The sequence below is a fragment of the Schistocerca gregaria genome, chromosome 1 (assembly GCF_023897955.1).
Source record: "Schistocerca gregaria isolate iqSchGreg1 chromosome 1, iqSchGreg1.2, whole genome shotgun sequence".
NCBI lineage: Eukaryota > Metazoa > Arthropoda > Insecta > Orthoptera > Acrididae > Schistocerca > Schistocerca gregaria.
This window is the reverse complement of record NC_064920.1, coordinates 679,521,018-679,546,122: the sequence shown is the minus strand read 5'-3', so window position 1 is coordinate 679,546,122 and position 25,105 is coordinate 679,521,018. Positions and strand designations below refer to the sequence as shown.

The window sequence follows — 25,105 nt, the reverse complement described above, 5'->3', positions numbered from 1 at the left end:
AGGATATTACTTTCCTGGGTTTTAGGATGTGCACAGTATATATTTCTGCACATTTAAAGCAGTACCGGAAATTTGCAAAATTCTGAAATCACTTCTGGGCCTGAAAGAATATTGACTTTAAGAGCATTGATTGGAATAGTAGTCAGCAATTCAAACAGCTCCTTGGCAGTCCATGTTCACAACGCACAAAACTTCTCAGGCCTGTTGGCATTCGACCAAATGCCATTTTAATTACGAAAAGACTAAACACGGAAGTCTAATTCACTGCACATTTTTTAAGCGAAGAAGCTGAAGTGATATTTATTTAGACATGTTTTGGCATAAAACATTGTTTATTTTTTCTCGTCAAATCTGGGTGAAATAACTGAAGGAGGATGGTGGTTATTGCCGAAAACTTGAGTTTTTACCCAGTCTGGAGGCGCCAAGAAAACCAGTAAGGTATAATTATTGTCGTAGCCAGAAACTTTCATAACTGTGTAATCAGACAGAGACGTGATTGACTTCGGTTGTTCCAACAATTGCTCCTGCGTAATGAGGCACTATTAAATTTACATATACAGGCGTCCTGGAAGCTACTATTTTACCTGCATAAAAATAGATGTCTATTCTTCTTTCCGCATTGAACACAAGCTAGAGTTGTTTTATTCAGCAATCGCTTAAATATTTTACTAAGAGTTTATAAAAAAAAGTATATGTGACATACAAAAACAATAAAACGGAATTCACGGAAGCACAGAAGTACTTTTTCTACAGTCCAATAAAAATGTAGCTACACTCGCGTATAGTAGTGAACAATAAACAGGTCCCGAAATGGGTAAATTCAGTGGTAAATTTTAATGATTCCCATGTTCAAATGGCTATGAGGAACAAGCGTACTAGTGTACCGCTCTCATGTAGCGGGTCTTTCGACGTTAATAACCATCATAAATTTATTATATACACAGCGAGATTTCACACTCTATAATTTATGCAAGTGTATCGTTTATGATCTACGAGATTGGAACAGAGATAATCCCAAAATACTTCTGAATGACAAGTGTCTCTATACCGCGGATTTTATTCGTACCTAAAGGAAGAGAGATTTAGGTTATCAGAACACAAACTCGGACTGAGGAGTAATGGGGTGCAAATGCTTCGAGGATTACATCAGAACAAATCAGACGCAGATTACTTCCTAAACCATTACTTCCAATCATTATCAATCTTTCTATTGAAGATCTCTAGATATGCACGCACGAGAGGCGATCAGTACGGAATGCAACAAACATTTTTCTGAAAGCACGTTAGTTTTATTCAGGATTTCAACACACCACATTATTTCCCATTCTTTTGGCTACAAAACACCATCCACTTTTCAACATTATCTCCGTTCAATGTCACGCCCATACGCCACCTCACTATGAGGGCCTGTATGACTGCATGGTACCATTCTACACTGGTAGACGTCGAAGCCAAAGGTTGTTGCATCTATCTACATCTACGTGATTACTCTGCTATTCACAATTAAGTGCCTGGCAGAGGGTTCAATGAACCACCTTCAAGACGTCTCTCTACCGTTCCACTCTCCAACGGCGCGGGGGAAAAACTAATACTTAAATTTTTCTGTGCGAGCCCTGATTTCTCTTATTTTATCGTGATGATTATTTCTCCCCATGTACGTGGGTGCCAACAGAGAGTTTTCGCAAGCGGAGGAGAAAACTGGTGATTGAAATTTCATGAGAAAATCGCGTCGCAACGAAAACCGCCTTTGTTTTAATGATTGCCACTCCAATTCGCATTCCATGTCTGTGGCACTATCTCCCCTATATCGCGATAATACAAAACGAGCTGCCTTTCTTTAAACTTTTTTGATGTCACCCGTCAGTCCCACCTGATGCGGATCCCACGCCGCAAACCAACACTCCAGAATAGGACGAACAAGCGTGTGTAAACAGTCTCTTTAGTAGACCTTTTGCACCTTCTAAGTGTTCTGCCCATGAATCGCAGTCTTTAGTTTGCTCTACCCACAACAATATCTGTGTGATCACTCCAATTTGGGTTATTTCTCATTATAATACCTAAATATTTAGTTGAATCTACAGCCATCAGATTTGTGTGACATACGGAGTAATCATGTGAATAACTTCACACTTTTCTTTATATTGCCACTTTTCGTACCATACAGATAACTTACCTACATTATTTTGCAATTCAGTTTGGTCATCTGATGACTTTACAAGACGGTATATATATATATATATATATATATATATATATATATATATATATATATATATATATATATATACAATCTCGAAAGAACACATACTGTAGATGACCGTGCAGCTTTTCCCTGGGATAAATGATGAAATCACGAATTCAGTCCCACAACTGAAGCGATATTCCATACGCACGCAGTTTGGTTAGAAGACGCTTGTGAGGAACGGTGTTGAAAGCCTTCTGGAAATCTAAAAATATGGGATCAATTTGACATCCCCTGTCGATAGCACTCATTACTTCATGAGCATATAGTGCTAGTTGTGATTCACAGGAATGATATTCCCTGAATCGTTTCCTTCGAGGTACTTCACAATGTTCGAACAATTTATATGTTTAAAACCCTACTGCAAATCTACGTCAGTGATACGGGCCTGTAATTCAGCTGATTATTCGTATTTCCCATTCTAGGTATTTGTGTGTGACTTGAGAAATTTTGCAACGGTGAAGTCACTGACGAGTGACTACAGAAGCTCTCCTGCGCAGGAGAGTTTCTGTAAAGTTTGGAAGGTAGGAGACGAGGTACTGGGAGAAGTAAAGCTGTGCGTTGCGGAGCGTGGTGAGTCGTGCTTGGATAGCTCAGTTGGTAGAGCACTTGCCCTCGAAAGGCAAAGGTCCCGAGTTTGAGTCTCGGTCCGGCACAGTTTTAATCTGCCAGGAAGTTTTATATCAGCGAACACTCCGCTCCTGAGTAAAAAATCTCATTCTCTAAAAGTGTTGCATTCATTATTGAACGGCCTCGTATTATGCAAGCCTCTGTACAGTCCATGACCGTGATAGTGTGCACTTCGTATCAGTATGAGCGATTGTTCCTGTTACTGTATTCCCGCTGCGTAAAATGCAATGTAAAAAATGCTGTTTATCCTCAGCAAACACTCTAAACGCTTTTATTTCATTCTCATGACACCTACGCGAAATACATGACACAGGCAGAAGAAATGTCGAATGGTCATCCTAGAATATCTTCGAACATCTCTAAATTTACCCTAAAGGGATTCACCTGGACGCCTGTTTTCCTCCAAAGACCTGCATTTTATTCTACGGGCATCCGTATTACACTTTCCAAAAGGATATACTGAACTGTTCCAACACTAGTTGTCACGGCGTAAAGTGAAGCGCCGGTACGCCAGTCGGGAACGACAAGGGCGAGAAGGCTGTGAGAAGAAGTCAGCCAATCGCACGCTCACCGGAACTCCCTCTAGGACGACGACGCGACAACAGCGGTTCCCGTGTGAAGAGGACATAAGCGCCGCGACCTACTGGCGACGCCCCAGTTTGAATAGCAACTTCAAGATTAGGCACTTCTATAGCAGCGTCAATTCTAGCCACTTCGCTTGTACTCTCTATGTAGCACAGACTTGGGACCGTTTGTACTGAAGAAGATTCATTATTTTGTATGTCGCCCTTTGCTTGCGACGCACTGTATAACTGACAAAGTTAAGTATTGTAATTTTCTTATTGTAATTAAACTCATTAATACGACTGGTTTGATTGATTGTCTAGCGATCCGAGTATGCAAGCTTCCTAGACACTACACTAGTAGCGTGTCTCTCAATTTGATCAATATCTGGTAACACTTAAGCGATGTGACTGGCTCCAGCAACTTACTACTAATCTTGTAATTTTATAGTGTTGCATTCTTCCTCTATGTGAGTATCACAATCTTACACATATCCAGAACTACGGAGAGTTGCTTTCCATTCCACCAAGTGAAATTACTGTCTAAAGTTTTCTGCAGTTCCTCACGACCACTCTGTGACGATAATTTTCTGTAGCCAAAATCATTGGCAGCGATTCACCTGTTGGTGTTGCTGACCCCTCGAATAAATAATTTACATACATGGAGAAAAAAATGTGTGTGTGTGTGTGTGTGTGTGTGTGTGTGTGTGTGTGTGTGTGTGAGTGAAATCTTATGGGACTTAACTGCTAAGGTCATCAGTCCCTAAGCTTACACACTACCTAACCTAAATTATCCTAAGGACAAACACACACACCCATGCCCGAGGGAGGACTCGAACCTCCGCCGGGACCAGCCGCACAGTCCGTGACTGCAGCGCCCTAGACCGCTCGACTAATCCCGCGCGGCGGAGAACAAGTACAATCTTATTATTTTTCGTTGGTAAAACCCAATTTTATTTTTGTTTTTATCGAACATTTACAGTTTAGTATAAGATTTTGGATTCTGTCACTGAAAAATTCTTCGACACTGCATGATCGTATCTTGATTATCAGGCGCTATTGTAACAAAATGCCTAATGCCTTTCGGAAATCTAGAAAGACTGAGTTCTCCGCAATCCACCTTACGAAGCGTGGCGGAGGGTATCCGGTGCCACTATTACTTATTTCCTGTCTATACGGCTGCGTATAAGCCCTAATTCCTCGTATCTTATCTTCGCGGTCCTTACACGCAATGTAAGTTGGATGCACCAGACTCGTTTTGCATTCGGCTTCAAATGCCGATTCTCTAAATCTTCCCAATAGTGTTCCTCAAAAAGAACGTCGCCTCGCCTCCAGGGATTCCGATTTGAGTTCCCGAAGCTTCTCCGTAACAACTGCGTGTTGTTCGATCCTACCAGTAACAAATCTACCCCGCCTCTGAATCGCTTCGATGCCTTCGTTTAATCCGAGCAGGTACGGATCCCAAACACTCGACCAGTAATCAAGAGGTGGTCACACTAGCGGGCCATGTGCGCTCTCCTTTACAGATGAACCACACTTCCCCTGAATTCTCCCCCAATAAACCGAAGTTGACCATTCGTCTTCCCTACCACAGTCCCCACACGCTCTTTCCATTTTATATCTCATTGCAACTGTCCGCCCCCGGTAGCTGAGTGGTCAGCGCGACGAACTGTCAAACCTAAGGGCCCGGATGCGATTCCCGGCTGGGTTGGAGATTTTCTCCGTTCAGGGACTGGGTGTTGTGTTGTCCTCATCATCATCATTTCATCCCCATCGACGCGCAAGTCGCCGAAGTGGCGTCAAATCGAAAGACTCGCACAAGGCCAGCGGTCTACCCGACGGGAGGCCCTCGTCACACGCCATTCATTCTCTCATTGCAACTTACGCCTAGATATTTAAACGACGTGATTGAGTCAACCGGGACACTACTAATGTTGTATCTGGACATTACAGGTTAGTTTTTCCTACTCAACTGCATTAACTTACATTTTTCTACATTTAGAGCTAGTTGCCATTCATCACACCAATTAGAAATTTTTCTAAGCCACCTTGCATCCTCCTACAGTCAGTCAACGTCGACACCTCTCTGCAAGCCACAGCATCATCACCAAAGAAACGCATATTGGTGCCCATCCTGTCCGCCAAATGATTCATTTATAATGGAGAATAACAGCGTCCCATCACACTTCCCTAGGGCACGCCTGACGATATCCTTGTCTCTGATTAACACTCGCCGTCGAGGACAACGTAATGGGTTCCATTACTTAGGAAATTTTCGAGCCATTCGCATATCTGTGAACCTATTCCATATGCTCGTACCTTCTTTGACAGCCTGAAATGGGCCACCGTGTCAAGCGCTTCCCGAACACTAGAAATGATATCTGCTTGTTACCCTTCACCCATATCATGAGTGTAAAAGGGCAAGCACAGTTTCGCACGAACTTTCTAAAATCATGATGATTCATGGACATAAGCTTCTCGGTCTCAAGAAAATTTATTATACTCGAAATGAGAATATGTTCAAGAATTCTGCAACAAATCGATGTTAGAGATATTGGTCTGTAATTTTACGGGTCCATTATTTTGCCGTTCTTATACATGTGAGTCACCTGCGTCTTTTTTTTTTCAGTCGCTTGGGACTTTGCACTGGGCAAGAGATTCGTGGTAAGGGGCCAGTGCCGTAGAGTACTCTTTGAAAAACCGAATTTGGACTCCATCCGAACCAGGTAACTTACCTGCTTTCAAATCTTTCAGTTGCTTCTATACGCCGGGGATGCTTATTACGTATGTCATCCATACGGGAATCTGTCCGATGGTCAAACGACGGTACGTTTGTACGTGAACAATTTCTTTAACGTGAAACTTAAAACTTCAGCTTTCGTTTTTCTGTCTTCAGCTGTCACACCTGATTGATCAACAAGGGGATGGATCGAAGCATTAGACACATTTCGCGATTTTACATACGACCAGAATATTCTCGGGTTCGCTGCCAGATCTTTTGCTGAGGTGCGACGGTGGTAGTAGTTGTATGCTTCGAGCATAGATCTTTTTACAGACGCACGAATCTCCACTAACTTTCGATTGTCGTCATTTGCGAGGTCTCTTTTGAATCGAGAGTGCAACTGCCTCTGATTCATCACCACTTTTCGAATCTCGTTATAAAACCATGGTGGTTGTTTTGCGTCCTCAACCCACTTGCTAGGCACATAATTCTCCAGACAATGATTTACAGTCTGGTTAAATTTTGCTCATCATTCCTCCACGTCCATTTTACTGGACGTAAGTGATATAAATTCACTGTCTACGTGAAAGGCTAACAACTGATTATTTGCTATTTCTAGCAGACATACCCTCCTAGCCTTCTTGACTGATTTATTAACTTTCGTATCTATGGTTGCTTTAATGACCTCATGGACGCTAATTCCCATTTCTACACTGATTTTGTCGATAAGGTCCGGCCTATCTGTCTAAGATATTTCCACTTCGTGAGGGCTGCCGAACTAGAAAACGTGTTCAAACGAACTTCGCATGACTGTCTGCCTATTCCTACTGCAGTGAATCCGTACATATCCCAGTCTACACGCGTTAGGTTAAAGTCGCCTCCACCTAGTAGTGCATGATCTGAGTATTTACGTTCTGCTTACGACTGCCGTCTGGGTAGATGAAAAACTTCTGTTCTTTTCCAAAGAATTTTGATTAGTTGGTGATACATCACGGAAGCTTCACGGAAGCCTGCTTGAGCCGTTGATAGTTCCAGGCTTTTTCAGTGTTGATGTTACTATCCTGCAGGCTGACTACTGCGTGCCATAACCACGTCGGACAGCTTTTCACATGAATCATCTAAGCACAAATGACAGCTCCGACAATGCAATGCCCTTTTACACCTTGTGTACGCGATACTATCGCCATTTGTATATGTGCATATCCGTATCCCACGTTTTTTGTCACCTCGGTGAAATGTCAACACTTTCCTTTTTTTTTTACTATCCAATCGCGGTTAATTTATGAACAGCCTTCGCATTTAAGACCACGCTATCACTCGTTCCTCAAATTACAGAATGCATTTATCCAGAAATCTCTTCACGTAAAATGGAGTATTTCCGTGTCTCTGCAACACTGAGTATATCTTCAGACAGTATGATATAGTGATGTGAGATCAGCGAGCTTACGCACCAGAGAAACGAGCCTCTCTCAACGGACAGATGGTGAATGTGCAATGATTTGACGGCGCCGAATAGCCTTTACCCACTCGTACAAGTTGAGCGGTCGAAGTAATGGAGATGGAGGCTCTCTCAAAGGAGAGATGGTGGGTATACAATGATTTGACAGCGGCGAATAGCCTTTACCCGCTCGTACAAGTTGAGCGGTCGCAGTAATGGAGATAGAATAGCTTATCTGATACAACCGCTGGCGTTGCGCTTGGTGTATCTGGTAAGTGTCCTGCTGGAGCAAAACGAGCGCTGAGCGGCTGCGTGACGAGTGGCAGTTAGCGACATCGCGGCGCGCCTGCTTCACAACCCGCTGCCGGCTGTGCGCTGCGGCGAGACGTGGAGCCCAATGTGGCGGGATGCGGCGCCACCACCTGCTAACCGCTGATGCCACCGACAAGTGGTACACCACACATCTGTTTCAACAACATACGCATTACTACACGAGGTTGATATTCCACACAAATTAAATTCTGCTTTCAATATGAGAGCTCGATATTTCCTTTTCCGCTTCTGAGGAATTGTCAGGTGTCATCCTAATATTCTGTTCACAATACTTTACACTTATGAGACAGGGTAGTGGAATAGTAGTAGGATATACTGGGTTCTACCCAAAATAACGGTCTTACCTCGATGTAATCGATAAGGTAACCCGTCTCACCTGCTCTCCTCCTCATACGTGGTTAAATTCCTATACCACAGGGTTTGTACTGGAACAAAGGGGCTGCTGTTCTAATAGTCCATAAGCCCCCTTCCCCAGGCAAGAGGCGAGGTCAGCGACCTATATGGCCACTACTTAATAAACAGCTATTGTCCTCGTATGCCGAAGTCACTGGGCCAATAGGAATCAAGTTACCCCTCCCCTCTTTTTACTATACAAGTTGTGTCAGTTTCGTCATTCAAACGATGTCTGTACTTCGTATCGAAAGGATCAGAGTAAATTGTAAGTAGCATGTAACAAATTTCTAGTTTATTAAGAATAATTTTAAATTTTTTTTTCGAAGTTACTTTACAGTATAATTGTTCTAAGCTTTAACAGAAAATTATATACAAATAGAGATACATCGGAGAAAGATTACTGCGTTTCTCATTGGTTATTTGCAAAATTCCATGAAGTACATGGGAAAATGCCACACTAACTACTACAACCAACAATATTATATATATATATATATATATATATATATATATATATATATATATATATATATATATATATATAACGCAGTAATCTTTCTCCGATGTATCTCTACAGCAGCTGTCGCGTCAACACAACACACACTCCCGTACACACAGTGTTCACTTGGACGACAGTGTGTGTGAGAGATTGGATGTACTTTTATTGTGTATATACGCGGAATAGTAGGAATAGTAGTGTGGACCGTTTGATATATATATATATATATATATATATATATAGAGAGAGAGAGAGAGAGAGAGAGAGAGAGAGAGAGAATCAAACGGTCCACACTACTATTCCTCCTATTCCGCGTATATACACAATAAAAGTACATCCAATCTCTCACACACACTGTCGTCCAAGTGAACACTGTGTGTACGGGAGTGTGTGGTGACGCGACAGCTGCTGTGCGCTGTGCTATGGACCTCACGCCCTCGCAATGGCGTACCAAGTGCGGAGCAGAGCCATCGCCCTCGAGCAGGCACCTCTCGTAATGTACGATCTAGAGAGCCTTTGAGGTCGCACGATGCCCGTCTTTCGATGACGCCTATATTTCTATGGTATGCGTACATGTTCAATCTGAGCCCTATTACTCCACAATTTGTGAATCTTTCGCCTTCTCCTTCATCACTCCGGCAACTTTTTTGTTTTGAGGTGTAATACTACTAGGAACATCAGCCGAATATACGGATGTGTCGCATGCTTCAAGATGGTACTTTTTCACTTGATCCGGATCGCAACCTTTCGCCCAATAGATGAAACTGTCTCTATCCACAAAAAGTAATCTTGGACTGGCGAAATTTGGTTTCACATATTTATCGTGGAAGTGGAACATGCGCAGTTTGGATACGTTCAGAACCCACATCCCGCACTGATAGGTTTCCACAGAAACCTTTGCCTGAAAAAGTCGTAAAAACGAACAAAAAAGTCACTTCTAAGGAGTTCTATGCTTACCGCTTAATGATCAGAGAATACGAACCATACAATCACGTTCTGAACACTCGCCGCTTATTCCAAAAATTCCTAAGCAAAAATAGGAGCGGAACGGATGCTTTATGTAAGACTGAATCTGAAGAAACAATTTACAGAAGAATACATCCATCTTTGAGACGCAATCATAAATAATGGAAACATTAGCGATATTGCACAATAGTAGTCTCACCTTCATTATACATAGACAGTCCGAGACACATGCACGAATACACTCAAGATGCACATTAGGTACAATATGCACATAAGAAAATATGGACGACCTGAGCTTTTCATAACATTCATATGCATCTCGTCGTGGCCTGAAATCAAAGAACAATTAAGACACGGACAAGCTTCCACGCATCAACACGACATAACAGCCCGAGTTTTCCGACAAAAACAAATGAGATTTATCGAAGTCATCACAAAATACTAAATTTTTGGAACCGGTAGATGCTGGATGTTCACAGTCGAATGGAAAAAACGAGAACTGCCTCACTCACACAATCTCATCTGGCCACACGACAGAATGCATTCCACGGATATCGACAAAATCATCCAAGTTGAAATTCCCAATCCACAATAAGATCCGGAACTGTACATAGTAGTGGAAAACATGATTACGTACCATGGGACCATTAAACCCCAATTCACCATGTATGAGTGATGGAACAATGTAAAAAAAAAAAATATCCAAAACCATACTTGGCCGATACATAAACTGGAGCTGATGGTTATTCCAAATACAGAACACGATCACTCAGAAACATTAACTTCACAGCAGCAAAAGTACGAATACGAGGCAGTGACAAACTGGAAACACGTACTCAATGGGTAGTACCATGTAATAAGCTACTTTCCAAAATGTTCCAGGCACACACAAACGTAGAATACTGCAATTCTGTGTAATCCATCAAATATGTCTGTAAGTATGTGAACAAAAGCAATGAAATGGCAGTATTTCAAACAGCCAAAGACAGCGAACAACGAAACAAACACGACAAGATCATCATGTACCAAATGGGAAGATACATCAACAGTAACGAAGCAGCGCGGCGGATTTTCGGTTTTCCCATGTACGAGCGCGAACAAACTGGGTACCATCTAGCACAACATTTGGAGAGTGAACCGAGAGTTTACGTAAAATAAAGACATCGCCAGAAAGACTGCAAGCGAACCACCTCAGAACACAACGTTAACAGATCTTTACCAATAAAATGGCTCTGAGCATTATGGGACTTAACAGCTGAGGTGATCAGTCTCCTAGAACTTAGAACTACTTAAACCTAACTAACCTAAGGACATCACACACATCCATGCTCGAGGCAGGGTTCGAACCTGCGACCGTAGCGGTCGCGCGGTTCCATACTGAGGCGCCTAGAACCGCTCGGCCACTCCGGCCGGCCAGCTCTTTACTAATTACGCCAAACGGATAAATTAGCGAACACATTACTATATGTCGACGCCCTTATCTGTTATAAGTGCAACGCAAGAAGAAAAATTTTTTCAATGACGAAGCAAGGAATTCCAGTAGATCATACAGGAATCATGAAAACTGGTGCCCTAGGTCGAGTATATACCGTATATCCGTACAACGCCAAATGTTTCCATCTCCGGATGTTGCTAAGCGAAATACGGGGACCATCAAGTTTCGCAGACAAGACTGTCGACGGTTCCGTATACAAACGTACAGAGAGGCAAGCCAACGCTTAGGCCTACTGTAAACCGACAACCACTGGATATTAAAACTACACTTTTACAATTAATGAAGCGCAAGCACAAACTTTAAAATATTGCGCCATCATCCTCAACGATTCCTTTTTCTCTCACGGTCAGCCATACGTACCTTACTTTCAAGTACGAAATTCGAAAAATTTGTACATATACACCCCGCATAACATGATGAGAAATGCTGTTTATATACAAGTATTGCAAATAGAATATGTTTTCAATATGTTTCTTGTACCTCTCATACTTTAAAGTTTATCCTTTTGTTCCAGCTACGACACATCTCATATCAACTATCTGAGCGAAGCCAGGTACCCCAGCTGGTTATGTATATAGATAGTTCATCCATACCAGGTACCACAACTGGTTACGCATATAGACAGTTCATCAATACTGGGAATCTAGAATCGTAACGACTTTTGTCAGTTACCGATACTGCCGAGAATTCGACTGTAGTTCCACACACACGCCAGGACATGCAAAAAGAAGCGAGTAGGATACTTAGCGCGAATAAAACATTTTAATTTTCTTACTAAAACATGATTACAACTCACATTTCATGTTTGCATGCAGTAATGTTCCTCTATTTTGCCTATTCCACTATTTTCTCTATTTGGAATGCACCCCCCTCAAATGGTAAAAGATATTTTTTATTTGATATGACTACAGTTTAACAAGTTTAAGATTTTCACTTTACTTTTTTTGTGAAACCTTGTTTCTTGCCCATTTTTACGATTCTGGGTAAACGGGAACCACTCTATAGGTTTTCATGAGTGAGTCTGCAAATATCAAAATATATGATGCAAATGACCAAATTTTCTGATTGCACTGACACAGAACCTTACAATCTGTTACGCCGCCAAGAGACCACAGGCTTCAGTACGTGACAAATTTTAACTTGATACACCCACCTGTTGCAGGGATGAAGAGGTCTTAAAGGACGGACGGACAGACAAACGGATAAAAAATGACAAATAATCTTTTTCGTGTGATATATTTAGAAGTTATCAACTTCCGGATTTTTCCTTTACTTGTACTATGAATCTGTTTCTTATATTTGCTCTGGTCAGATCCGTATAATTTAATTTTTTTCGTCAAGACTGACATGCAATGGTTCCAGCTTTTATGAACGGAACTCTGGATAAACAGCGGATTGGGCGTCAGGAAAGTTAATATCTCGCTTTCCTAACTGGGTCTCTGGCATCCTCAGTCGTCAATCCTAGCGTTTTGTTCCTTCACGGTAGTTTTGTATTTTTGTTCTGACACCATTAATTTAGATAACCTTAGACATCGAATAATTATAGTGATCAATTCAATGATTCGTGAAAAAAATGTATCCTGTTCAGGAGGAAGTATCGTAGCATCCTGACGTGGTCGTACTGCAGGCAGTGCCCATAATGACCATCGGAGTGGCCGAGCGGTTCTAGGAGCTACAGTCTGGAACCGCGCGACCGCTACGGTGTGTGTGATGTCCTTAGCTTAGTTAGGTTTAATTAGTTCTAAGTTCTAGGGGACTGATGAAGTCAGAAGTTAAGTCCCATAGTGCTCAGAGCCATTTGAACCATTTTTGCGTGGGTCGTCCAGAGAACACATGGCTAATCATCAACGTGGCTTTCCTGAATATTATATATTTTCAGAAAATCCTTTTACTTGTTTTTGTAACTCTGAACCGTTTTCCACGAGGAAAGAAACTGTTCCTTAAAGTGGAAAAATGACTGATGACACGACACAAGTGCAGTGAATAATGATCACTGGCGTTAAAATCCTAAGGCCATGCTTCATTCTGAAGTTTTATTAATGCTAGCTTCCATTCGCTATTTCTTAAATTAAATAGATATTGCCACCGACGTTATAGCTACAAATTGCGTCTTTCTGATATAATTTCGTGAACTGAAGCATCCGCACTTCATGAGAGGCACGCCGGTGGTTCCATTTGATAACTGCCTCCGTGGTACGACACCTGCCTTTTCGTAGCAGTCTTAAAGCAACTTAACGATGGTTCTTGGGGACTGGGATGTCGGTAACGCCTTTACATGAAACACACAACCCGGCGACGCAGAGAAACTACACTCTTGGAAATGGAAAATAGAACACATTGACACCGGTGTGTCAGACCCACCATACTTGCTCCGGACACTGCGAAAGGGCTGTACAAGCAATGATCACACGCACGGCACAGCGGACACACCAGGAACCGCGGTGTTGGCCGTCGAATGGCGCTAGCTGCGCAGCATTTGTGCACCGCCGCCGTCAGTGTCAGCCAGTTTGCCGTGGCATACGGAGCTCCATCGCAGTCTTTAACACTGGTAGCATGCCGCGACAGCGTGGACGTGAATCGTATGTGCAGTTGACGGACATTGAGCGAGGGCGTATAGTGGGCATGCGGGAGGCCGGATGGACGTACCGCCGAATTGCCCAACACGTGGGGCGTGAGGTCTCCACAGTAAATCGATGTTGTCGCCAGTGGTCGGCGGAAGGTGCACGTGCCCGTTGACCTGGGACCCGACCGCAGCGACGCACGGATGCACGCCAAGACCGTAGGATCCTACGCAGTGCCCTACGGACAGCACCGCCACTTCCCAGCAAATTAGGGACACTGTTGCTCCTGGGGTATCGGCGAGGACCATTCGCAACCGTCTCCATGAAGCTGGGCTACGGTCCCGCACACCGTTAGGCCGTCTTCCGCTCACGCCCCAACGTCGTGCAGCCCGCCTCCAGTGGTGTCGCGACAGGCGTGAATGGAGGGACGAATGGAGACGTGTCGTCTTCAGCGATGAGAGTCGCTTCTGCCTTGGTGCCAATGATGGTCGTATGCGTGTTTGGCGCCGTGCAGGTGAGCGCCACAATTAGGACTGCATACGACCGAGGCACACAGGGCCAACACCTGGCATCATGGTGTGGGGAGCGATCTCCTACACTGGCCGTACACCTCTGGTGATCGTCGAGGGGACACTGAATAGTGCATGGTACATCCAAACCGTCATCGAACCCATCGTTCTACCATTCCTAGACCGGCAAGGGAACTTGCTGTTCCAACAGGACAATGCACGTCCGCATGTATCCCGTGCCACCCAACGTGCTCTAGAAGGTGTAAGTCAACTACCCTGGCCAGCAAGATCTCCGGATCTGTCCCCCATTGAGCACGTTTGGGACTGGATGAAGCGTCGTCTCACGCGGTCTGCACGTCCAGCACGAACGCTGGTCCAACTGAGGCGCCAGGTGGAAATGGCATGGCAAGCCGTTCCACAGGACTACATCCAGCATCTCTACGATCGTCTCCATGGAAGAATAGCAGCCTGCATTGCTGCGAAAGGTGGATATACACTGTACTAGTGCCAACATTGTGCATGCTCTGTTGCCTGTGTCTATGTGCCTGTGGTTCTGTCAGTGTGATCATGTGATGTATCTGACCCCAGGAATGTGTCAATAAAGTTTCCCCTTCCTGGGACAATGAATTCACGGTGTTCTTATTTCAATTTCCAGGAGTGTATTAATCGTGGTTATCGACTTCTCCATGGAACGTTATACATCATAAGGCCACAGTTACTATTACTGAAGCGGAATGAAAGTAACAGCAGAGAGCATTGTGCGAGAATACATTCAAAGAAAATGATAAGATACTAGTAGTAATATATTAGGATCTTCACCAGTTAAAGTTGAGTACTGAAATATCAGGGAAACAGCCAGACGAGGCATATAAAGGCACTTAATGGAAAAAAAGCAGTAAACCACATAAGATGATCATCCGTTTCTGCTTCCTCGCGAGAAGGCGCATGAAATGGCAACTTGCAATACTAAAGTTACCCATTATACAGTCGCCCTGTCTGTAGCATTAGTTGGAAGAGTGAGGGGATCATTTTCCTCGCAAACTTATGTAACTTATCATCAGGATAAGCGGAATTAAAAACGAGTTTAAAATCACAGAACGACTACAATTGAATATGGTAGGTTACAGCCAGCGGACACTGTTTATGAGATATTAAAATTTTTATTTGCCTGCGCGACGCCGATGGTGTGTGGCAGGTACTCGTAGCGCATGCTTGCACGTTTTGTATTCGACGCGGATATCGGAAGCAGCTCAGAGCTCATTTAAATGCATGAGATCAAAGTGCTGAGTAACTACTCACCGGCGAACCTATTTGTGGAGCCATCAGACCTTAGTTCGGCGAGCGCGTGTGATCCGAGAAGTATTCAGCAGGTGGAATTTGTGTGCGTGTGTGTGTCAGTTGATAGCAATGTATAAAATGAAGTGCATCAGTCAATTACAAAGGTTATAATTGGGACAGTAAATTGCATCCACTGGTGTACCAACAATGTAAGTTACTCGTTATGGTTAAAATGTTCTAACTACACTAAAATAGCTATGAGACGAATTTTAGATAAATATTTAACCGTTAGACGGTTTGTCACACCGGCGAAAAACATTCGTACCTGATCCAAGCAGAGTCTAAAACCAGTGGTGTTTCCTATTTGAAGTTTGGTGTGCTAGCTTCAAGTTATATATCTTTAACAGGACGAGATTCAACTTATTTCAGTGCTTTATTTCTCTAGCGTCCGTCCCCGGTAGCTGAATGGTCAGCGTGACGGATTGTCAATCCTCTGCGCCCGGGTTCGATCACCGGTTGGGTCGGGGAATCTTCTCCGCCCAGGGACTGGTTGTGATGTCCTCATCATTATTCTATCACCCTCATCGGCTGCAGGTCGCCGAAGTGGCGTCAAATTGAAAGACCGGCACCCGGCGAACGGTCTGCCCGACAGGGGGCCCTAGCCATACTATTAAATTAAAAAAAATTTCTCTGCCTATCACGTTCTTTCCACAATATTGTCAATTGGTCGTCCTGACGTTGTTAACACTCTGATCCGAATTTCGATGGTATTTCCTGTATCCACAACCGCGGTTAGCGTCACTGTTATTACAGAATTTGTTTGTCCATGCTAATCAATATTAATTGAAGCTTAAGAATCTGAATAATTAGTGAAACTGCTAAGTCAATGATTAACGCACACTTACCTCTGCCATGTCAATTTCATAGGCGTCGAACTTCAATAAAATTATCTGTTTATACAAGAACATAAAAGACAATAGTGCGTGCCACACGAGGTACACAACTTTAATTACATTCATAAACGAGGCAGCAAATCTGTCTGCTAAGCAACAACCATACTCACTCCCCATATTATGATTTGCGATCGTGGGCACCCTCTGCACTATTCTACTCTCGAAATGTTAGCGATTACCATCGGCGGTAACAGAGTTCACTGCTGCGTTGCTATTATGTAATAAGAGGCGCAAAAAATCGTTTATTAGAACTATGTACATTCAAAATGCAAAGATTTAGTTATTTTTTCCTCTTTCAAACGTCAATACAAAATGTTTTAAATTAAAATATCTAAATACAAAACGCAAATGACCTATTTTTAAAATACCTTTATTTAAATAAAATATCACTATTTAGTGAACATCTTCCATGCCATTTATTTCGCTGACTTGAACGCCAATAACTGTACAAATGTTTCATCTTTAATGTTCCACCTACGAAGTCTCATTATTATTATTACACCAAAGGAAAGTAGTCGATCAAGAGCAGCAGAGCTTGAAAACAGAAGACAGTCGGCATGAAATGTTCCTACATGGCACGGAAAGGCGATTTCTTGTCGGGTACGAACTGTAGACACACAATACCTAAGACTGCTATAATACTGAGCTTCTGAAACTTTTAAGATACATTACAAAACTTAGACTCCCGAGCAACGCCGGATACTCCAGCTAGCGTACTTTAAAATCTTGAATACGATTTCAAACGCAACCAAACGAGGATTGGGAACGGTGTAATTTTATTTTACGTTAGAGTACTAGAAATAGCTATATGATGACGTTTAATAAGTTGATGTTTAGTTAAAAACTATCGATACTAATCTAACAGAAGAAAAGAAAAAGCAGTTTTTCAAGTGCTGCGTAGATGTAGACACTATTTCAAACAATGTAGCTGTCTTTGCCACATTGAATGAAGTATCTTAGTGTCGCCCGTGAGTAAACTCGTGATTTCACAAAGATTCTATGTTGACCTCGTTCTCTTCTTCCTTCACTTCCTTTTGAGATCAAACAAACAATAAGAGTTAAGATATAATGTGTAATCAAATCTTACTGTCTTTTCTAATAAGTAGGGTCATGGTTACATATTCAATTTCCAGGTATACCTATTGCGTTTATTGTGCAATCTATATCTATTTTTGTTTAAACTAGTAGCTCACTAAATGTTTGAAAACTACAATGTATGAAATAAAATAATTAAAAAAAGTATTTTCCATTTTACAAATTAAGATGTATATTTTAAGTATTTCAAATAAAATAGAAAACGATTTTTAAAGAAAGCACTTCAAATGTTAAATAAAAATAGATATTTTGCATTTTGTATTTGCATTTCAAATACATGTACCTCACACAATTCACATCTATGTCTGTATTATTATACCCGCATCACATTAGCAGGCACATAGCAGTACGTAAATGCTATTCTGATCATGGTATGCTCACAAGTAGTTTATAAGGGATTTAAGTTTTACCTGTGGAGCATCAGTGAAGGGCATGCATTACGCAGCAGACCCGTAGCTGGTGAGTGTAAAAAACCCGTCGAAATTCCTCCTCGTTGTCTGTTACTGATGTGGTCTCCAGTTCGTTCTCTGATGCAGCTCTTAACGCTACTCTGACCTGTGCAGCCCTCTCCATCTCTGCATAACTACCGCAACCTGCATCCGCTGGAACCTGCTTACTGATTTTACCCGACACACTTCCTTGCATGGGCGAAATGACGATTCCATAATGCTTCATGAAAGGTCCTATCACGCGAAGCTTTTTTTTTTAGTCTACTTATGCTACATATTTCTTTTTTTCCAGTGCTCCATTTCCGGAAAACACTCCAGTCAAATATCTTCAGAAAAGACTTTCTAATATAAAAATTGATATTAGATAATAACAAATTTGTCTATTTCAGAAACGCTTTTGTTACTACTGTCAATCTGCATTTTAAATCCTCTCTGCTTTGGCCATCATCAGTTCTGTTGCTGCCGAAGCAACAAAACTTTAACTACTTTTGATGTTTCACTTCCTAATCTAATTCCCTCAGCATCACCTGATTTAAGTCGACTAGTCTCCTTTAATCTGGTTTTCCTTTTAAAGAAAACTGGGAATGAACTCTATAGATGTAGCAGTCAGGGCGAACAGGCTTAGATGGTGGGGTCATGTTACACGCATGGGAGAAGCAAGGTTACCCAAGAGACTCATGGGTTCAGCAGTAGAGGGTAGGAGGAGTCGGGGCAGACCAAGGAGAAGGTACTTAGATTCGGTTAAGAATGATTTTGAAGTAATAGGTTTAACATCAGAAGAGGCATCAATGTTAGCACTGAATAGGGGATCGTGGAGGAATTTTATAAGGGGGCTATGCTCCAGACTGAACGCTGAAAGGCATAATCAGTCTTAAATGATGATGATGATGATCATTTTATAACCTCTTTTTAAGACACTATCCATTCCATTCACCTGCTCTTCAAAGTCATTGCCAGTCTCTGATAGAATTACGTCATCGGAAAACCAAAGACTTTACTTCTTCTATCTGAGCTTCAATTCCCTTTCCAAAATCATCCTTGGTTTACTTTACTGCTTCTGGATATGTTTTACGGTTCAAAATCTCTGTCTTAACCTTCTTCCGTGATTTATAAACCAAGTATTAGCAAATTGTGCTCGTTGCAAAATCCCACCGTCTTTCATTCCTTTCTCTCAGTCCATGTTGTCCTATTGCATTTCCTTTCTTTCCTTTTCCTACTATCGTCTTGCAGTCACCCACTAGAATTAAATTTTCGCCTCTCTTAATTATCTATCAATTTCCTTTTATCACACGTTGTTTCTGTGTCTTCATCATCTGCGAAACTAGATCGAATATAAACTGGTACTGCTGTGGTGCGTGATGGCTTCGTTTCTATCCTGGCTATGGTAATGCGTTGCATCGGAAAGACGCAACTTGATTCTCAGGCTACGTTTGATACGGGGACTGTAGGCGTTATTCGCCTTGGGAGACGTCGGCATGGAGACTATTTTTCAATCCCGATGTAATTTCTGTGTTGCATGGTCAATGTTAGGGAGCGAGGGTTACAATAAAGTGGCAGAGTTGCATCGGAAAGACGCCACTTCAGTCTCAGGCTATGTTTGATACGGAGACTTAGCGTATTGTTATTTTCTTATTCGTTATTATACTTACTCCTGGATCATCCCTATTTCATTTTCTGTTGATAATCGTGAACTGACGTGACCAGAAGTACTGGTCTTCCTGTCGCTGCACTTCACAACTCCCACTCTGTGTAACTCTAATCTGCCCGTATATCTTTTTAAATTCCCTAACCTACTTTGCCGACTAAGGGATCGAACATTGCATGCACCGCCCCTTAGAAAGTAAATTCCTTTTTCTCTAGATGTAATATTCTCACGAATAGCTCCGCCTGGACTTCCTCTGGAACATTTTATCCAGAATGATACTGTCATCATTAAGTCATAAATTAATGCTGCATATCCTCGGGAAATATAAAGGCTGCAGTTTCCCCATTGCTTTCAGCCGTTCGCAGCACCAGACGGTTGCCCCTGAAGCTACTGAAATGGCTGTTGAACTTCTTTTCGTCAGACTTTTCTGTGGATACCACTCCGATGTGTTTACTGCGTGTTTCGTGTTGGCATGCAAGCCATTCCACATCGGTAAGATCACAGTTCGGTGTCAAAATAAGCCGGTTCCCAACTTTCTTTCAATACGAAACCCGTCACGTATTCAGCAAAGCATATTCAGCAAAGGAAAGTTCAGCGAGATCTTCGAATTCCCACCATATGATTACTGTTTACACAGTATTAGCTCAGTAGTGATGAATGGCAGAGAAACCACTACTGTATACTACCAGTCATTCTGTGACATTTCAGATCACACGTGTCTTGTTTCATTGGACAGTGCCGTCGCTTTAGTTATACATTATGCAAGAAACGGCGAAAATTCAGCGAAGAGGAGATTTTTCATAGGGTTAGCGGAGAGACAGGCGCAACGGGTGACGGGTCGAATGATAGCTGATAGCGGTACAGGCTGGCTGCAACTCATCAACTGCTTAGAGGCACCTCGTGAGCTTGCCTGGGCCGCGCAGACACGGTTATTAGTAACAGTGTGTGGGTCTTACGTGAACTGAATGCAACATTATTACAAGGGAAAGCCTCTCCCTGCATCGGCTTTAAATTAAAATACTATGCAGGAGATGTATTCGCAGTTGCGAGTATGAACCATCATCGGCAGTATATTGGAGTGAAGACACAAAAAATTTGTGCAGGGCCGGGACGCGAACCCGAATTCCCCGCTTTATGCGCGGTCGCCTTAAGCGCTTCGGCTATGAGTGCACGAACCACGACCAGACCCAAACTACCACATGTCATCGTCTTGTGTCACAACCTGCATTATTACGCTACGTATATTCCCGTCCAGGAAGGACATATTTTTTGAGAATCGAGGGCCTGGATTTGGCCTTCTCCGTGCTACACTGACATATTTTCTAGTTTAGCCGTCGGTGTGGCCGAGCGGTTCTAGGCGCTTCAGCCTGGTACCGCACAACCGCTACAGTCGCAGGTTCGAATCCTGCCTCGGGCATGGATGTGTGTGATGTCTTTAGGTTAGTTAGGTTTAAGTAGTTCTAAGTTCTCGGGGACTGATAGATGTCAAGTGTCATACTGCTCAGAGCCATTTGAACCATCTATATAGTTTGTTAACTCATGCCAGAAACATACTGCATAATATGTTACGAAATAGCAGTGCCTGTGTTATTAAGAAGTACGACTAAGTGTTCATTCGGGCATGCATGTTGCTATTTCGTAATATATGATGAAGCATGTTTGTGGCTTGAATTAACGAACTATAAAATATTATCAGTGTAACACGGAGAAGGCAAATTGCGACCGAGTTTATAGAACAGAGTATCAACCGACTGGATCACTGTATCAACGCTCTTTTGAGGGCACAGATTTAAAGCTATCCCTGAATTTATTTGTGAATAAAACCTGCAGCTACCCAAGAGCAGAAGCCTCATTCAATGAGAAATGTATATAGGTGTGATGTGCCCTGTAAGGACATTTTAAGAGGCAAACTTCTATGGCGTGAGACTGAGGCTACGCCTAATTCTTGATACAGCTGGGTAGTCGGATCTTTGGCACTACATTTCCGTGACACGAATTCGTGTCAGTGAACGTCACGCGTCACGAACGTATAGCTTAAGCAGCAAAACAGCCGTGCAGGGACCTGGAAAGGTATCTGCCGTCGGGAAGGGATGTTGTATCTGTTTTGTCGATTTCTGTCAAACAGAAATGGATCTACAGTTATGACGTAGCTGACGACTGTCGCACAGACACCGTATCACTCAGAATTTCGTCACAGTGCAGTTTAGTTCCTTTCCTGGCGAGTACTAGGCTCCAGATCGTCTATTGCAACTCCGTCGCGCCAAACGCGAGTTTCGTCGTTTTCCATCTGGTAAGGCAACGCACATACTTCTAGTATGCAATGAAAAAGGTTTCTTCTTCTGTTACAAACTTACAGTAGAGAAAATGAGAAAGCTACACGTACAACAAAAGTAATATTGCCAGTGTGTGCTAATTTGAAACATCTTGGCAGATTAAAACTTTGCACCGGACCGGGACTCGATACTGTGACACTCAGCTGCAGAGCGAAATTCCATCCTTCAAGCTGGACGAAGTCACTTTTCCGCAATATTCTTTCTTCCAGATGTGCTGGTCAAGTGAGGTATGCAGCGCAGAACTTCGGTCAAGTTTGGAAGATAGGAGAAGAGGTACTGCCAAAAGTAAAGCTGTGAGGTCGATTCGTGAGTCGTCCTCGCCTAGCTCTATCGGTAGGGCACTTGCCCGCTAGAGCAAACGTCGCCATCCCGGTTCGGCACAAAGATTTAATGTATCAGGAATTTGCAAAAAAAAATAAAGGCTCTTTCCTTACACAAGAGCGAGACCATGAGAAGAATAATTTTTGAACACACCTTTAATGGGTACACAAATAAAAGAATAAATTCATAGATTTGTAAAAGTTACAAAAAATTATGTCCTACTTTTATAATTAGTAAGTTGTATTTATGGGACTGCTACAAACGTGAAACTGAATTTCCTAGTCGACCCTTATAGAGTTATATGGCCTCAGTTGCGAAGGTACTTGATCTTAAAAATGTTATTGAAAGATTCTTTCTGTATAAGTATAATAACTGTAAGAAGTTGAGAATTGACCTTAGTGACTGAGGAAAACGAATGAGATCGTTGTCTACCGAACAAATTATTCTAACTTTCCTAAACGAACCTGCTTCACAGTTAATTATACGTGGGCACTGAATAAGCAACTAATTAAAAAAAAAATCACAAAACTTCCAAATTTTTATAGCCTCACAGTCACGTAGAATATTTTTAATTACTTCAATTTGCCACTGACTATATTACTTTCTCAACTTACGTCGCTTTCCAGGGGCCAGAGGTACTGAAAACAGGGTAGTAGTCACCATTAATAAAGAGCACAGAGATGGTGTGAGCCTCTACGCCCCACGTCGGCCTTTGTCACATACACTTCTGCATTACCTTCTGTACCGATGGTATACCCGACGAAGGCCGACACGAGGCGTAGAGGCTCACGTCACCTCTGTACTCTTTATTAATGGTGACTACTGCCGTGTTTTCAGCACCTCTAACCACTTGAAAATAACCGAAGAGCGCCATCGATACAGTGCGTACTGTAATAAATACACTGAAGCGCCAAAGAAACTGGTATAGGCATGCGTATTCAAATACAGAAATATGTAACCAAGGCAGAATACGGCGCTCCGGTCTGCAACCTCCTATACAATAAGTGTCTGGCGCAGTTGTAAGATCGGTTACTGCAGCTACAATGGCGGGTTATGAAGATTTAAGTGGTGTTACTGTCGGCGCACGAGGGATGGGACACAGCATCTCCGAGGTAGCGATGAAGTGAGGATTTTTCCGAACGACATTTCACTAGTGTACCGTGAATATCAGGAATCCGGTAAAACATCGTATCTCCGACATCGCTGCGGCAGGAATACGATCCTACAAGAACGGGTCCAACGACGACTGAAGAGACCCGTTCAACGTGACAGAAGTGCAGCCCTTCCGCAAATTGCTGCAGAGTTCAATGCTGGGCTGTCAACAAGCGCCAACCTGCGAACTGTCAATGAAACAAAACTGATATGGGCTTTCGGAGCCCAAGGCCCACTCGTGCACCTCTAATGACTGCACGACACAAAGCTTTGCGCCTTGCCTGGGCCTGTCAACACCGACATTGCACTGTTGATGACTGGAGACGTGCTGCCTGGTCGGACGGCTCGTTTCAAATTGTACCGAGCGGGTGGACGTATATAGGTATGGAGACAATCTCATCAATTGATGGACCTTGTGCGTCAGCAGCTGGTGGAGGTTCTGTTATAGTGTGGGGAGTGTGCAGTTAGAGTGATATGGGACCCCTGATACGTCTAGATACGACTCTGAAAGGTGATACGTCCGTAAGCATCCTGTCCGATCACCTGCAGCCATTCAAATCCATTGTGCATTTTGACGGGCTTGGGCAATTCCAGCACGACAATGCGACACCCCACATGACCACAATTGCTACAAAGTGGCTCCAGGAACATTCTTCTGAGTTTAAACACTTTCGCTGGCCACCAAACTCCCCACACATGAACATTATTGAGTATATCTGGGATGCCTTGCAAAGTGCTATTCAGAAGAGATCTCCGGTCCCTCGTACTCATACGGATAGCTCTGCAGGTGTCCTAGTGTCAATTCCCTCCAGCACTACTTCAGACATTAGTCGAGACCATGCCATGTCGTGTTGTGGCACTTTGGCATACTCGCGGAGGCCCTCCACGGTATTAGGCAGGTGTGCCAGTTTCTTTGGCTCTTCACTGTAGCACAGTCATTGGTGAATGTGAAGTGATTTGAAATATTACAAAAATATTGTCGGAACGATGCCACAGGATCATGGACGAGTTCTGTGTCAAGCACGATAGAGTTGTTGTACGCTTTCAGATTTTTCGGCCGCATATAGTTTAACACGAAACAGATTTACAGGCGACTGTACATCCAGCAACGCACAAGTCACGGAAAGAGTAACCATGGTCAGAACAAGAGAGAAAGTTTAGTAGTCTGCTACAAGTGGAAACATTACGAAACGTAGCAATGTTTCGCCGCGACACGCGAACGGCACCAAAAGTCTGAGAGCGACATACAAGAAGCATTTGGCTAGAGGTTAAAAGACAGGACGATTTTAGTGCAAAAGAAAGGCAGACAAACTGATGAAGAGAGCGTGGGCGGCAGAGTGCCAAGCTGTCAGCCACCATGCTCCCTCTCTGGACCAGAGCTGGACTGGCGCTCGCCCGCGACAGCTCCAGAAGAAGCGGCAGTGCTGGCCGTAGGAAGCGAGGCCAACTGCCTGCGCCGGCCGCGGGCGCGGACAATGTCCATATTGTGCACCACGGTTAAACATTCAGAGCCCATCTCGCGGCGCGG

The 25,105-nt window shown here is 43.1% G+C and overlaps 1 protein-coding gene and 1 non-coding gene across 2 annotated transcripts in view; one reads left to right on the top strand and one right to left on the bottom strand.

Moving 5' to 3' along the window:
• The window catches only part of LOC126363182 (uncharacterized), a 1,127,484-nt gene that overhangs the window by 89,233 nt on the left and 1,013,146 nt on the right, over positions 1–25,105 (bottom strand). The window lies entirely within an intron of this gene.
• Positions 2,824–2,898, top strand: Trnas-cga (transfer RNA serine (anticodon CGA)). Its single transcript has one exon. It is a non-coding gene; the product is annotated as a tRNA-Ser (tRNA).